The 13,721-nt window shown below is 51.7% G+C and overlaps 1 long non-coding RNA gene across 1 annotated transcript in view; it reads left to right on the top strand.

The window, feature by feature from the left end:
- The window catches only part of LOC140615024 (uncharacterized), a 5,628-nt gene extending 161 nt beyond the window's left edge, over positions 1-5,467 (top strand). Inside the window, exons 1-3 of the long non-coding RNA XR_012015699.1 lie at positions 1-2,303; positions 3,826-4,008; positions 5,150-5,467. The exon at positions 1-2,303 is cut by the window's left edge and continues 161 nt beyond it. This is a non-coding gene — a long non-coding RNA (uncharacterized lncRNA). The remainder of the gene's footprint in view (positions 2,304-3,825; positions 4,009-5,149) is intronic.
- The last annotated feature ends 8,254 nt before the right edge of the window (positions 5,468-13,721 follow it).

Raw genomic sequence — 13,721 nt, 5'->3', positions numbered from 1 at the left:
CATACTATGTGTTTGACAGTGTGGCTGGAGAAGCAGCCTGGGCCTGGCCAAACAGGGAATCGTGGACATTGTTGGCAGCAGGAGCAGAGGGGAAGGGGCAGTCTCCTTCACACACAGCCTTTTACCCTGTCCCTCCAGCAAACAGCTGGGGACAGGGACTTGCTGGGGGTGGGGGTGGGGGTTGGGGGGAGCACTCAGAACCATGGGCTGATTGCTAAGGTGCTCTGTCCAGCTAGGGTGCTGGTGCTCCAGAGAGGAGAGGATGCATGGGGAGCCAAAGAGAGGCGGGGAGGTGAGTAAGGAGCGGAGGTGAGAGGGAGAAGGGGCCCGGGAGAATGAAAACCCAGCCTGTTGGTGGTTCCTTCTTTTTTTAAGAGCCACAAGCTGAGATCAAAGGTGATATTTTTACAGCAACTGAAATAGAAAACCACTGGGCGCACAGTGGGAGGTGAGCGGCCGGAACACAGGCCCCTTTATGCAGCCTGCGGCCACAGCAAGCACGCTGCCCTCTGCCGAGCCGCCCTGGGGCGTGGGGGACAGTGGGGGACAGTGTGGCCTCCATCTTCCCAACTCAGCTTCCAGAAAGAAGTAAAGGGGATGAGCTACAGCCCTCGGTGTGGGGAGAGGAGAAGGCAGGCAGGGAAGGATGGTAGTGAGCCCCTGGGGTCCCACACCTCCTCCTAGACCCCTCTCACCATTCCTGCAGCGAGTGTCACAGTGACACCAGGCCCTGTTTCTTCCTCACAGAGCCCTGTGAGCCGGGATTACCGTCACCCCTGAGGTCCCCAGGAGAAAACCAAGGCTGCAGGGGAAAGAGGACTCGGTTAAGTCCCCCAGGGAGTTAGGAGCAAATTCAGGACTAGAACCCCAAGGCTCCTGGCCCTCCGCCCGGCCTGTTCTCTGTAACCGCTCGCTCACTCACGCCAGATCACTCGTGGAGCTGCTGCGCGGCGGGCCCAGCGCACTAGAGCCCCAGCGCAGGCTTTCACGGCGCGGCCGCTGGACCCGCAGCACCAGCCCCTCCTGGAAACACGCGAGAACTGCACACTCTCAGGCCCCAGCCCAGTGTTTAGCATTTGCACGAACCCTCCGGGTGATTCCGATTCACGCTAAGTTTGAGAGTCACTGTACTGCTGCCTCCGTTTCCACACCTGCACTTCAGGGACAATTCTAACGCCAGTCTCCCGGGACAGCCCACCGTGCGCTGGCACACACGCGGTGTGCACCCCATGCCAGCCGTCCTTCGGAGCCCTTTACAAATATTAACTCACTTAAGTTCAGCACTCCATGAGAGCGGAAGCGATCTTATCCCCATTTCGCGGGTGAGGGGATGGAGGCCAGAGAGGTGGAGTTACTTGCCGGGTCCCGCAGCTAGCAAGCGGCAGAGCCCTGGAATCTCAGGCTAACGGGTGGCCCAGAGACCATCTCCAGCAGCCGTCGGGCTCCCAGGGTGTGTTCCCGGCACAGCTGAGGACGCCACGAGGGCGCACGCTATTCCCTCACCTGCAGTCGAGACGACGATCCACGTTTTGTAAATGTAAAATCTGCTGCGTCGTCAAGATGGAGGAGTGAGTTAGTGGCCAAGGTGGCCTCGGTTCCTGAAACCCCGGGGCAGCCCACAGGCCCTCGCCGTTCATGAGGCTTTAAATCCACAATATACACCATCTTGGTGTTCTGGAAACGTCCAGGCCCACTGTAGGGAAAGTGTGGGCTCCGGCAGAGGTGGGCTGGAGCCCCAGTTCGGCCGTTCGGGGGCTGTGTGACCTGGCACCTCCTCCTGGCCATCTGTCCGGTGGATGGTGGCCGTCCCAGCCTGGCAGGGTGTCTGTGGCGGAGCCCACGGCCTTTGCCCCGGCGCAGAGCGTGCTGGGAGCCGGCCGTCCACACGCAGCTTGCCTGCTCTCCTCCACGTCCCTGGGGCCACCTCGGTGCGGAGACCAGCTCTGGGCCCGGAAAGGCTTTGAAAGAAGAAGAAGAAATAGTTCCCAAATGCTCAAAATGCCTCTGTCCTGCAGCCTCCCCGCCCATTTCCAGATCGTGAAATAGCCACCCTAGCCAGGGGCTCCTCCGGCACCTGCCGCATCCACGCGGGCGGGGAGTTAGCCCCCGGGAAGCCGTGTCCTGGGGGCGCCACCGCCTCGGCTCGGGCCTGCAATCAGCTGGAGCCGGAGTGGCCGCCTGCCGGGAGACATTCTGGCCCAGACATCTGAAGCTCGTTAGCGGCCTGCTCCTCGGGGGGCTGACCCTGCTCCGTGAGAATTATCCGAGACAGAGCCACAGAGGATGGAGCAAACGAAGACCAGGTGAGGTGTGGCTACAAAAGAGGGGGGGAGCGTAGTCCCCTAAGCGGCCTCTGGGGACCCCTGAAGAGCAGAGGAGGCTGGGAGAAAGCCCGGGGCCTGGGCCCAGCTCCAGCCCAGCCACCGGCTCCCTGGCTATGCAGACTGGAGACACAGGGTAGAAGGGGGGTCCCTCTCCGTCCTTGGGCCTCAGTTTCCCTATGTGTGTTTTCATGGAAGGGCAAGCAAGGTACATGCCAGGTACCTTCCAGCCTGACAGTGTGAGGTCCCAGCCTGACCTGGAATCCTTGGCCTCTGGGTTTTAGCCCAGCGTTGACAAAAGGTGAGTGGTGGGTGGGGAGATAATTTGGGGACAGAGAGTCAATGATTCCTCCTTTGGGCCCACACATCAGAGGGGAGATGGCAGGGGAAGACCAGAAAGTGATATTACTGCATTTCAAAGCAGTCAGCGGGGTGCCCTCTCTGTGCACATAGGCGGCAGAGCTGGTGGGGGCCTCCTGGAGGTGGACCCCCACCGGGCAGATGGTGGGGGTCAAGACACTCTTTAGAGTTTCCATTCCACCCTGCTGTCCAGATAGGCCATAGTTAACTTTCACCTAGCAGTTTTTATTAGCTCCTTATGCCAAGCACTGTTCTAAACACTGTACACATATTGAAAATAATTTAACCCTTTCAGTGGTAGCAGGTCCTGGGGGATAGATCAGCCTGGTGTCTGGCCGACACCCAGAGAGGTCAGACAGGCTGGCCCTAACCATGTCACTCAAGATCGATGCCTCCTCCCAACACTGGAACAGTCTCCCTTCCCAGGGACAGGAGTGTTCTTGTACCCTCCCCTAGTCTCCTTCCCTCCTGGCAGCCGAGTCTCTGTTACCCAATGGGCCCAAAATATGACCAAAGGGGCGAGGAAGACTAGTGCAGAGGGTTATTCACACAGGCCTTGGTGAAGCCTGATAATCATTTCCACTCTAGTAGAGAGGCCCTCTGTGGGGATCCGGATGAGTTTATCCCTCAGATACCAGCTCTTCCCTTCTGGGCAGCATTGGACATAGACACAGCCAGAGTGGCCTTCTCTGAACATTGGCTTTTCCCTGGACACCTCATTCCTGGGTTGCAGCATTCTTTTCTTTGGACAGGTGAACATCTCTGATGACCAGGTGAGAGAGCTGTGTCCTGAGCCAGGGAACCTTTTTGATTCCTTTACTTCTCATGGGGCAACCTCATTATTGCCTAGAGAGAGAAAGGCCTAGAGAGAGGTAAGTTCACACAGCCAGTCAGGACTGAGGCAACCCTGGATTTCCAGGCCATTTTCAATTAAATAGTTCATCACTTTAAAATATGAAAAATAAATTCTAGAAGTGCAGAAAATTAGAAAATACAAATAAGCCAAAGCAAAATAAATATACCTTTAGTTTATTTCTCTGAGAAACTTCCATTGCCCATTCCCATCCCTTCTCTCTCCCTGGGGCCTCAGCCACACTCCCCCAGCCCCAGCCATAATCAATACCTCACCTCCTTTTGCCAACAGCTATTCCCTGAGGAATAAGCCTTGACAGCAGATCCTGGAAGACAGCCTTAAACCGGAGACTGGGAAGGCCTGGCGTCTCTTCCGGAACAGCACAGCTTCCTCCCAAACGGAACTGTTTAAATGCAAGATATAGTAGGAAATATTCCCAGCTAGGAGTTCAGAGCCTGCAATCAACCCTGCCTGGTCTGTGGATCAACTGTGTGACCTTGGGCCAGTCCCTGCCCCCTTCCACTGAAAAGTGGAGACTTGAACTTGACCTGGTGGTTCTCTATAGCCTTCATCAGTTTGTTGGCTTCTTGTGGGCAAAGACCATGCCCTCTCCTTTTAAGTGATCCATAGAATTTAAAATCAGAGGACAGGGTTCCATCTCCCCATCACTCCCTGGCTGTGTGACAGTGTGCAGGGCACTCTGCACTCTGCTCCCCCATGGAGAGAGACACAGACCAGAGTGCTTGTCCTCTGTGTGTCTCAAGATTGTCACAGATCTCATGAGAGATAGGCCTTAAAGCCCTGTGGATGATACACAGAGAGATGCTCTACTGGGCTGTTACTCCGGGGGACCCCCTGCTTGCCCAGGGCCTGGCTCCATCCTGGCTCAGGGGGTTTGGCCCAGGCTTGTAGATGGAGCCTGTGCCTGCCCAAGGGCTCATGTAGCTCTGGCAAGAGGTGTGTGTGGACCCTGGGCCCGGCCCACCGTATGAAGTGTCAGTAACGTTGCCCAGAGGGCCTCGGGGCTCATGACATCATGGGCAGCAGTTTCCATGGTGGAGCTCACAGAGCTAAGGCCATTTTAAAAAATAGCACTGCCTTTTTCCTTTCTTTCTTTTTCCATTTTGGCTAAAGCATGGAATGTGAAAGCAGCTAAATCACTGCAGGAAGGGGTAGAGGCTGGGCTCAGAGACTGGCTCTGCTTTCTGGGGCCCTGAGAACAATGGCAAACCTGGGAGGTCTGGCCCTTGCTTCCTCGGGCCTATATTGAGCTGACTCCAGCCTCCCCTGATGGGGGGAGGGGACCCTGATGCTCCCTGATGGGACCAAAGAGGTGGCAGTAATGGTGTGCCTCTGGTTCCCAGATGACCTTTCTGGACCTCGGCTTGCCACTTGTGATGGACTGCACATTCATGTCCACCCCTCTCCTGCCCCCCAAAATTCATACGTTTGGTCCCTACCCCCCAGTATGATGGTATTTGGGGTAGGGCCTTTGGGGAGTTAATTAGATGAGGTCATGAAGGTGGGGCTCCCACAATGAGATTGGTGTCTTTGTAAGAGGAAGAGAGACCAAGGCTCACTCTCTGTCTCTCTGTCTCCCTGCATGCACACAAAGAGGTCCCAGGATGGTGATCATCTGCAAGTTGGAACGTGGGCCCTCACCAAGAACCAATCTTATCATCTTGACCTTGGACTTCCCAGCATCCAGATCTGTGTTTTGTTATAGCAGCCTGAGCAGACAAAGCCACATATGAACAAGGGTAATATTCCCTCCCCTGATGATTGTTGATAAGCCCTCAGTGCCATTCTGGGCACAGGAGGGCTCTGAACTGTTAAGGGCATAGCTAGAGGTGGTACAGTCTCCTCTTAGCTGTTGGGCCCTTGCTAAACAGCACCTTCATGTCAGAATAAAATGCAACTATAGATAACTATTCATTCTGTCATGCATTCATTCAGTCAGTATTTATGAAATACCTCTAAAACAGGGGCTCATAGGAGCTGGGGTATAGCAGTGAGCAAAGCAAAAACCCCTGCCCTGACGGAGCCAAATTCTAGTAGGGAAGACAGGAACCAGAGGGAGAAGTGGAGGAAGGTATAGCGTGTCTGATGGGTGATGTGAGCGCTGTGGAGGGAAAATTCACCTGGAGCGAGGATCAGAGTGCCAGCAGGGAGACGCAGGGCCCTTCTGCACTTTTAAATAGGGTGGTTTGCACACATGACCCTGATAGGAGGCCTTTGGGGACATTGAAGGAGACAAGAGGAGGCTGTGTGGTCACTTAGAGGAAGGACATCCCAGCTAGGAAAGGACACTGGCCATTGTGGGAAGCAATGCACACATTTGAAATGATCTCTAGGCATGTCTCCTTTGCCTCAAAAGCCGTCAGCTCCATTCTGGGCACAGATGGGCTCTGAACCATTAAGGCCATAGCTAGAGGTGATATTGTCTCATCTTGCTTGTTCAGCCTTTGCTAAATAAGGCTTTCATGTCACGTGCCTGAGGATGACTAGGGGTGCCAGAGAGAACCCCGACACGCTGCCCAACCAAGCACATGGGTGTCAGGAGGCCTGGGATCTGGTCTTCGCTCTGCTGCTGGCTGATGATAGGACATTAGATAGGGCACCACCCTCTCTGGGCGTCAGGTGGGTGATGGGGTTTCTTACTGAGTTGTTGAAAATGTTCTAGAATTAGATAACGGTGATGGTTGCACAACTTTGTGAAATACTACAATCCACTGAATTGCACACTTAGGAAACAACAACAAAAGAAAGATGGTTGGTCAGAGAAGATGACCTCTAAAAGAAGAATCACCAATATTTTTTGTGTCTATAATACTCCAGGGCCTGCACTCGACGTGTTATGTCACAATCTCTAGGGTTCCTTCTGGTTTGGACTTCTCAGGATCCACCATGATGATATTCACATTGTGATCATTCATCAGTAAGTCCAACTCGAGCCCCTCCTTCTGGCCTGAAGCCAGTCTAGACACTGGGGAAGAGAGGGCACAGGTGCTCAACCTCTGCCCTGCAGAGCTCAGAGCCCTTGGGAGAAATCAGATGTGCACCTTGTACCCAGAAGTTTATTCTCTTTAGGACTAGCTTCTTCTTTTCCTACTCTAGGAAAAAAAAAAACAAATTACAGAACGGGACATAAAGGGGTGGCCGCACGGGGGGCCCTGGGAGTTGATTTATTCATTGATGCACTGGAAACTCCGGCCAGGTGTTTGGGATCCAGAGGTGGGCAAGTCAGACCCAGCCCCGCCCTTAGAAAGGGAAACAGACTCTTAAACAATCAAACACACAATTAAGGATTTCTTTCATGACCATGATTGCCATCAGTGCTATGAAGGAAAAGCACACCATGTACTGAAGGCACCGGCACAGCCGGAGCTGAGTTCTGAGGGCGAGGAGGAACAATGAAGGGGTACGGAGGGGTGGTGGCGATGGCAGAGGGCAGGCCGTGCCAGACCCGCCAAGGCCCTGTGCCAGCAGAGGAAGGCCAGTGCGGATGAAGAGCAGGGAGCAGGGGGCCAGGCCAGGCCCCACCGTGCAGGGCCCTAGAGGCCGGGGGCCGTGCAAGTCTGGACTATGCTCATTGTCCCCGCTCACTCTCAAGTGTCCCAGTTCGGATACTAAATGACAGCCACCCTCTATACAGGCCACATGAACGGATTTGTGCTAAGAAGGACCCGAGTTCCCAGAAGGCCTTGGTCACGGCTCCCTCCCTCCCGGCCTCCAAGCCTGCTGCTGCGCACGTCCAGGTCCAGGAGCGAGGGCCTGCCAGCCTGAGCAGCCACAGCGGATATTTGAGCTGGATGATGTGTGGAGAGTCCCGCTTGGCAGCCCCCTGGCCATCGGCCACGCTGCCCTCCTCCCAGGCGGACCCCGCCCCCCCTCGCCCCCCACCCCCCCTGACGCCAGCTTCCCCGCTTCAATCTCTTGAGGTGAGCGCTTTCCACCAGGTCTCAGGCCAAGCCTGGCTCTTGGCTCCAGATTCCGTGAGCCGGTTTCCGGCCATCCCCGCCCTCGCGGCTCCCCGAGGACCTGCTCCAGGCCTCTGCTGCAGCCTCATGCTCTTTCCACTCTTGTTTTTTATTTTTTGCCTCTCTTTATTTTCCTCTCTGTGTGACTCTCCCTGAGCCGGGCCTCTTTCTATCCTGCCTTCCTTCCTTCCTTTTTTTTTTCCTCCCTTTTCTCCAGGGTAGCTGGGGCATTAAGGGAAAAGCATGTGCTTTAGGACAGATGGAACAGGGTTCAAAGCCTAGCTCTGTCGGCTGTCATCTTGGGCAAATGTGTCCTCTCTGAGCCAGCTTCGGGTTCTGTGGAATGGGGATGACCCTAACTCCTGTTTCTCTGGGCGGTGGTGAGGTGAGATGAAGTTCGCCAAGGGCCTCCAGGGAATAGTAGGTGCTCGACAAATGGTCATTTCTTCTTAGCCTCCTTTTGCACATTCTTCTCCCTGAGGTCTGCTTGTTTTGGTCACTTCACCCCAAAGTAAGGAACAGAAGCCACCCCACCCACCGCTGGACCCCAACCACCTTGCTTTCTCTCAACACAGCCCCACCACACCCAGACCGAGTGGAGCCAACAGCGTCAGGACATGTGCAGCCTGCCTACTGCTAGGCCTGTGGCTGGGAGGCCTTGCTGGATGGCCTAGACGGGCCGCTCTGCCATGGGGCTCCCAAGGGGGACATGGGAGGTGGCTTCTGAGTTGTGCTATGACGCAGGCACCCAGAGATTTTGGGTTTCCACCAACCTAAGGACGAAAAAGGCAGCCTTTCAACATCCACCCACCTCTTATCGGCTTCTCACTGCACACCAACCCCTCAACATCACGTGCTGCCCTTTCTGGCTTCCAAACCATTGCTTGTGTCCCTTACCCCACCTGGAATCCCCTTCTACTTCCTCCCTCTCATTCAGAGCCTTATACCAGCTCTAGGGCTTAGATGTGACAGAAGAAGAACTGAGGCTCAAGGATACCCAGATGTTGGTATTTCTTACAATGAGAACATGTTCAGGAGTGCCTGGCTGTATCAGTTGGTAGAGCATACAACTCTTGATCTCAGGGTCATGAGTTCAGGCCCGATGTTGGGTGTGGAGCCTAGTCAAAAAAATAAAAATAAAAAATAAAGTAAAAGAGAGAATGTGTTCAGTATAACATATTGTGCTATTTTTTAAAAAAGATTTATTTATTTGAGAGAGAGAGAGAGCATGAGCAGGAGGGACAGAGAGAATCACAAGAAGACTCCACATCAAGCATGGATCCCAGTGTAGGGCCTGATCCCAGGACCCTGAGATCATGACCAGAGCCAAAACCAATAGTTGGATGCTCAACCAACTATGCCACCCAGTCGCCCCTTGTGCTATTTCTTAAAAGACAAAATAAAGTAGTTTGCCTGGAGTTATACTGGATCTAGTCCACATGATTCCACATTTCTCATTTGTTCTCTCTCTTCCACACTACCTGTCACATAGTTGTAACTATGCGAGCCTTGCTGTAACTTACTTCTTGGATGTCACTTAAAAATAATTATGTAAATAAGCCCATACATTTATGGTCCACTGATTTTTGACAAGAGAGCCAATTAAAGGGAGAAGTATAGTCTTTTAATAAATGGTGCTGGGACAACTGGATATCCACATGCAAAAGCATGAAGTCAGAACCCTACCTCACACCATTTACAACAATTAACTCAAAATGGATCAAAGACCTAAATAATAGCTACAGCTAGAAAACTCTTAGAAAAACACAATAAATGTGCATTTTTGTGGCTTTGGATAAGACAATAATAGACACCAAAAACACAAGCAGCCAGAAGAAAAGATAGAGAAACTGGATTTATAATAATTTAAAAATTTGTGCTTCAAAAGACACTATCAAGAAAGTGAAAAGACAACCTACAAAATGGGAGAAAATATTTGCAAGTAATGTATACAGTAAAGATACAGCATCCTAGTATCCACTGTATATAAAGAACTATAATTCAACAATAATTTTTTAAAAAGATAACCTACTTTTTTAAATGAGCACAAGATTTGAATAAATATTTCTCCGAAGGAGATCTACAAACGGCCAGCAAGCACAGGAAAAGATGCTCAGCATTATTAGTTACTGGGGAAATGCAAATCACAACCACAATGAGAAACCACTCCGTATCAACTAGGATGGCCAAAATAAAAGTGAGAAGACAGGGGCCCCTGGGTAGCTCAGGTGGTTAAGTATCAGCCTTTGGCTCAAGTCATGATCCCAGGGTCCTAGGATTAAGGCCCTCGTTGGTACTCCCTGCTCAGCAGGGAGTCTGCTTCTTCTTCTGCTCCTCCCCCTGCTCATGTGCTTCCTTTCTCTCTCACTCTTTCTCTCAAATAAATGGATAAAATCTTTAAAAAAAAATTAAAAAGTCAGAAAACAGTAAGTGCTGACAAGGATGTGGAGAAACTGGAACATTCATTCCCTCCTGGAAGAAATGTAAAATGATGCAGCCGCTATAGAAAACTATTTGGCAAAAAAAAAAAAAAAAAAAGAAAACTATTTGGCAATTCATGAAAAGTCATAGAGAGTTACCTTTAATCCAGCAATTCTACTCCTAGGTATATATGCAAGAGAATTGAAAGCATATATTTCATACAAAGCTTATACGTGACCATTCTTAACAGCATTATTCCTGACAGGCAAAAAGTGGAAACAACCCAAAGTACATCAACTGATGAATGGATAAACAAAATGGGGCATATCCATACAATGAAATGTTATCCAGTTATAAGATGAAATGAAGAAGTACTGATATATGCCAAAACATGGATAAACTTGAAAATGAACTTGAAATGTCTGGAATAGGAAAATTTATAGAAACAAAAAGGAAATTAGCAGTTGCTAGGGGCGAGGCAGTGAGTGGAATGGGGAGTGATACGTGTGGAATTTCTTTTTGGGGTGATGGAAATATTCTGAAATTTGATGGTGGGGATGGTTGCAAAAACTTGTGAACATACTAAAAACCACTGAACTGTACACTTTAAAAGGGTGAATGTATATCTCAGTGATATCTTTTGTTTTTGTTTTTGTTTTTCAAAGTAGTTGCATAGATCTGTAGAGGATCTTGCAGAACACTGAACCCAATATTCACCTCCCACCCCCATTCCTGCCCATGTGAGAGGTAGAGAAGTTACAGGCCAGAGAGGGGAAGGAACACACAGCAAGTCTGAGACAGAGTATGGATAGAACCCAGAACTTTAGCCCCCTCCTCTCCTACCCAAGTTGTTAGTTCCTGGAGGGCAAGAACTTTTATTAATTTTTTATTACACTTTTACTAGTCTCATACCTCCTATCACAATAGCATAGCACAGCAGAAATAAGAGTCAGGATGGCTCCTATTCTAAGAGCCTACATAAAGACCCAATTCCAATGAGCCTGAGGAACATGGATTCACTGGCCCACACACCTGGGAGGGACAAGGGTGTGCTTGGGAACTCAGTGGCCTCCCCTACCCCCCTGCCTGTTTCTTCTCTTCCTTCCTCATTCTCCTTGTCTTCCTCACAAAGCAGGGAATGTGACTGCTGGAAGCTCTGGGAAATCACACCTTTTAGAGCTTGCATTCCAAAGGGGCCCTAAGTGCTCTCTCCCAGAGTCTATTTATGCAAATTGAGGACAACAGCTCTGTTTGGTACACTTGGGCCATATAATATGGCTAGGAAGATGGAATGCTCCAAAAGGCCAGACCTTCTAGCAGGTTACTGGTCTCTGTGACTCTTTTCTTGAAACTCAGAAGGTGGGGAGGGCAGCAAGGAAGCGGTGCTTTTACCATCAAAGTGGGTGGGAGATGGGGCACCCAGGTGGCTCAGTTGGTTGAGCAGTTGCCTTTGGCTCAAGTCATGATCCTGGGACCCTGGGATTGAGCCCCACCTCCATAGAGCTCCTTGCTCAGAGGGGAGTCTGCTTCTTCCTCTTTTCTGCCCCTCCCCACCCCTCATGTGCACACACACAGACACTCTCTCTCAAATAAATAAATAACATCTTTAGAAAAAAAAACAGTGGGAGGGAGACTGGACAGGCAAATATTCAGCTGCCCCCTCCCCTAAGGGTCCAGTGTGGTAGGATCTAAGAGCCAGGAAGAAAGCAGTCAGTTTTTAGATGCAGAATGACTTGGTGTGTAAGTCCAGCTTTTGACTTTCTGGCTCTGTGCAGGAAGGCAAGCGACACCCCTAGCACCCTCACCCCCTCAGCCTCCATTTTCTGGACTGCTCTGAGAACAGTGACTCCCAGGCCACAGAGTTGTAAATATCTGAGATAAGGAACACAGAGTGATGGACCAGAGCCAGGCACACAGTAGGGGCAATGCTAAGGGCAGTTAGCCAGGATGCTAGGGATTTGGAGAAGATGCTTTAGACAGCGGAGACTTCCCAAGGCCCAGATCTCTGGCCCAGGGCTGAGGGGGCAACAATGAAAGGGACCTCTCCTCCCTGAGTAAGGATCATATAAGGTGCATCCCTATGGGGCATGACTCAGCGTCAGCCCAGTGCTGACCTGCTGGCGACCTTGGCTTGGTGACCTGCTCTTCCTGAGCTCAGTGTCCCCTGAACTAGAGAACACTGCTCTGGATGAGCGTTCAGGGTTCTTCTTCACCTAAGCCTGCTATGACTTAACGAGTGTCACTTCCTGAAGTAGCATATGCTCATTTTCTAAAGGGACCAAGTAGCCCTCACTACAGAGATGAGCAAGGCCCTGTGCTGGGCATGGGGACTCAGATGACTCTGACCAGGCCCTGCGGCCTGCTAGATGAATAGACATGGTCACCTACTGAGGGGAGCTCAGTCACCTCACCCTGTGTGACCCTGGGTAAGTCACTTCCCTGCTCTGCAGCTCCCTTTTGCCCTATTTGTAAGGGAAAGAGTTAACCATGGGAATGACAGCCCGTGGCCAGGCCCACAGCCCCATCAAGTCCCAAAGAGGTGACTGAGTAGCCCATCCCCCATACCTCAGCCTCAGAGTCTAGTGACATCATCTCCAATCCTCTCTGTTTCCCTGGCAACTGGGGTGCTGGCTGAGGCTCCCCAGGGATGCAGACCGTCTGGATTTCCTTACGTATAACTGTACCTTGTCCACATTTTCACAATTAAATTGTCAGTTTAAGTTAAGTGTTGTCTGCTGACAGCTGTCAACCTCTCTCTGGCTCCCCTCACTCTTCACCCGGAGCAGGTAAGTGAGAACATCTTGCCCAGTCCTTCAGTGCTGTGGAAAGAGGCTAGGACGAGAGTCGGAGGCAGGAGGTCTGGGTTCATGCCCAGCTCTGCTGTGCATTTGCTGTGTGGTCTTGGGCAAGTCACTTGCCCTCTCTCGGCCTAGGTTTCCTTATCTTAAAAAGAATCCTCTCTACCCAGCCTCTATCCCTCCCAAGGCAGCGGCAAGTCTCAAAGGAGCCCATAACTGTGGCAAGGCTTAAAAAGCCATAAAGCTCAGCTTGGAGGCTGGGATGGTTCATAAACTGACCAAGCAGATCTTGAAAGGGACTTTTCTGAGTCCTCACCAGAGAAATAGGGAAGATTAGTTCCCCCTCCGGTCTACCCTGCCTCCCCCTGGCTGCAGACCTAGCTCAGGTTTTCTCTGGCCTCCTTCACAACCTGTTCCTAGACTGAAAAGGCAAAAGAGGTACTCTTCTGAACAGGTCCCGGTCCTGAAGATACAGAGCGCAGGAGCCTGGCTGGAGGGTCAAGGGCTCTGCTTCTCATGACAGGTGTGCCCATGCTGATCGGCCAGGCTCTCCCTCCCCATGATGCACCTAAGCACCCCTTGCTCCCACCACAACTCCCCCATCTCGGGCTTCCAGGAACTCTCTCTCACCTCCCCTCCTGACCCCACTCTCTCTAAGATCTGCCCAGACTTGAATCCCACACCTGACCTCAACCATCCTGCTTCAGACTTCCTCCAGGCCACCCTTGGCAAAGCCCATGCTGCTTAGCCTGGCACTCAGGGTCCTCCCCTGCCAGCCCCACCAAGCCCCTGACTTACCTTTCCCTGAAACCAAACTTCTCCCTCTTGTCTTTGCATTAGCTGTTCCCACTGCTGGGAACACCCCGCACCACCCCCCCACCCCAGTCCCCAGCCACCTGACAATTCCTCCCCCACCTGCACATTATTTATATAGACATGAATGCTAAGTACAAATGAGCTCTCCATCTGGAACTGTTTATGTACCTGG

The sequence above is a fragment of the Canis lupus genome, chromosome 23 (genome assembly GCF_048164855.1).
Source record: "Canis lupus baileyi chromosome 23, mCanLup2.hap1, whole genome shotgun sequence".
Classification (NCBI taxonomy): Eukaryota; Metazoa; Chordata; class Mammalia; order Carnivora; family Canidae; genus Canis; species Canis lupus.
This window is presented reverse-complemented; position numbering and strand designations above follow the sequence as displayed.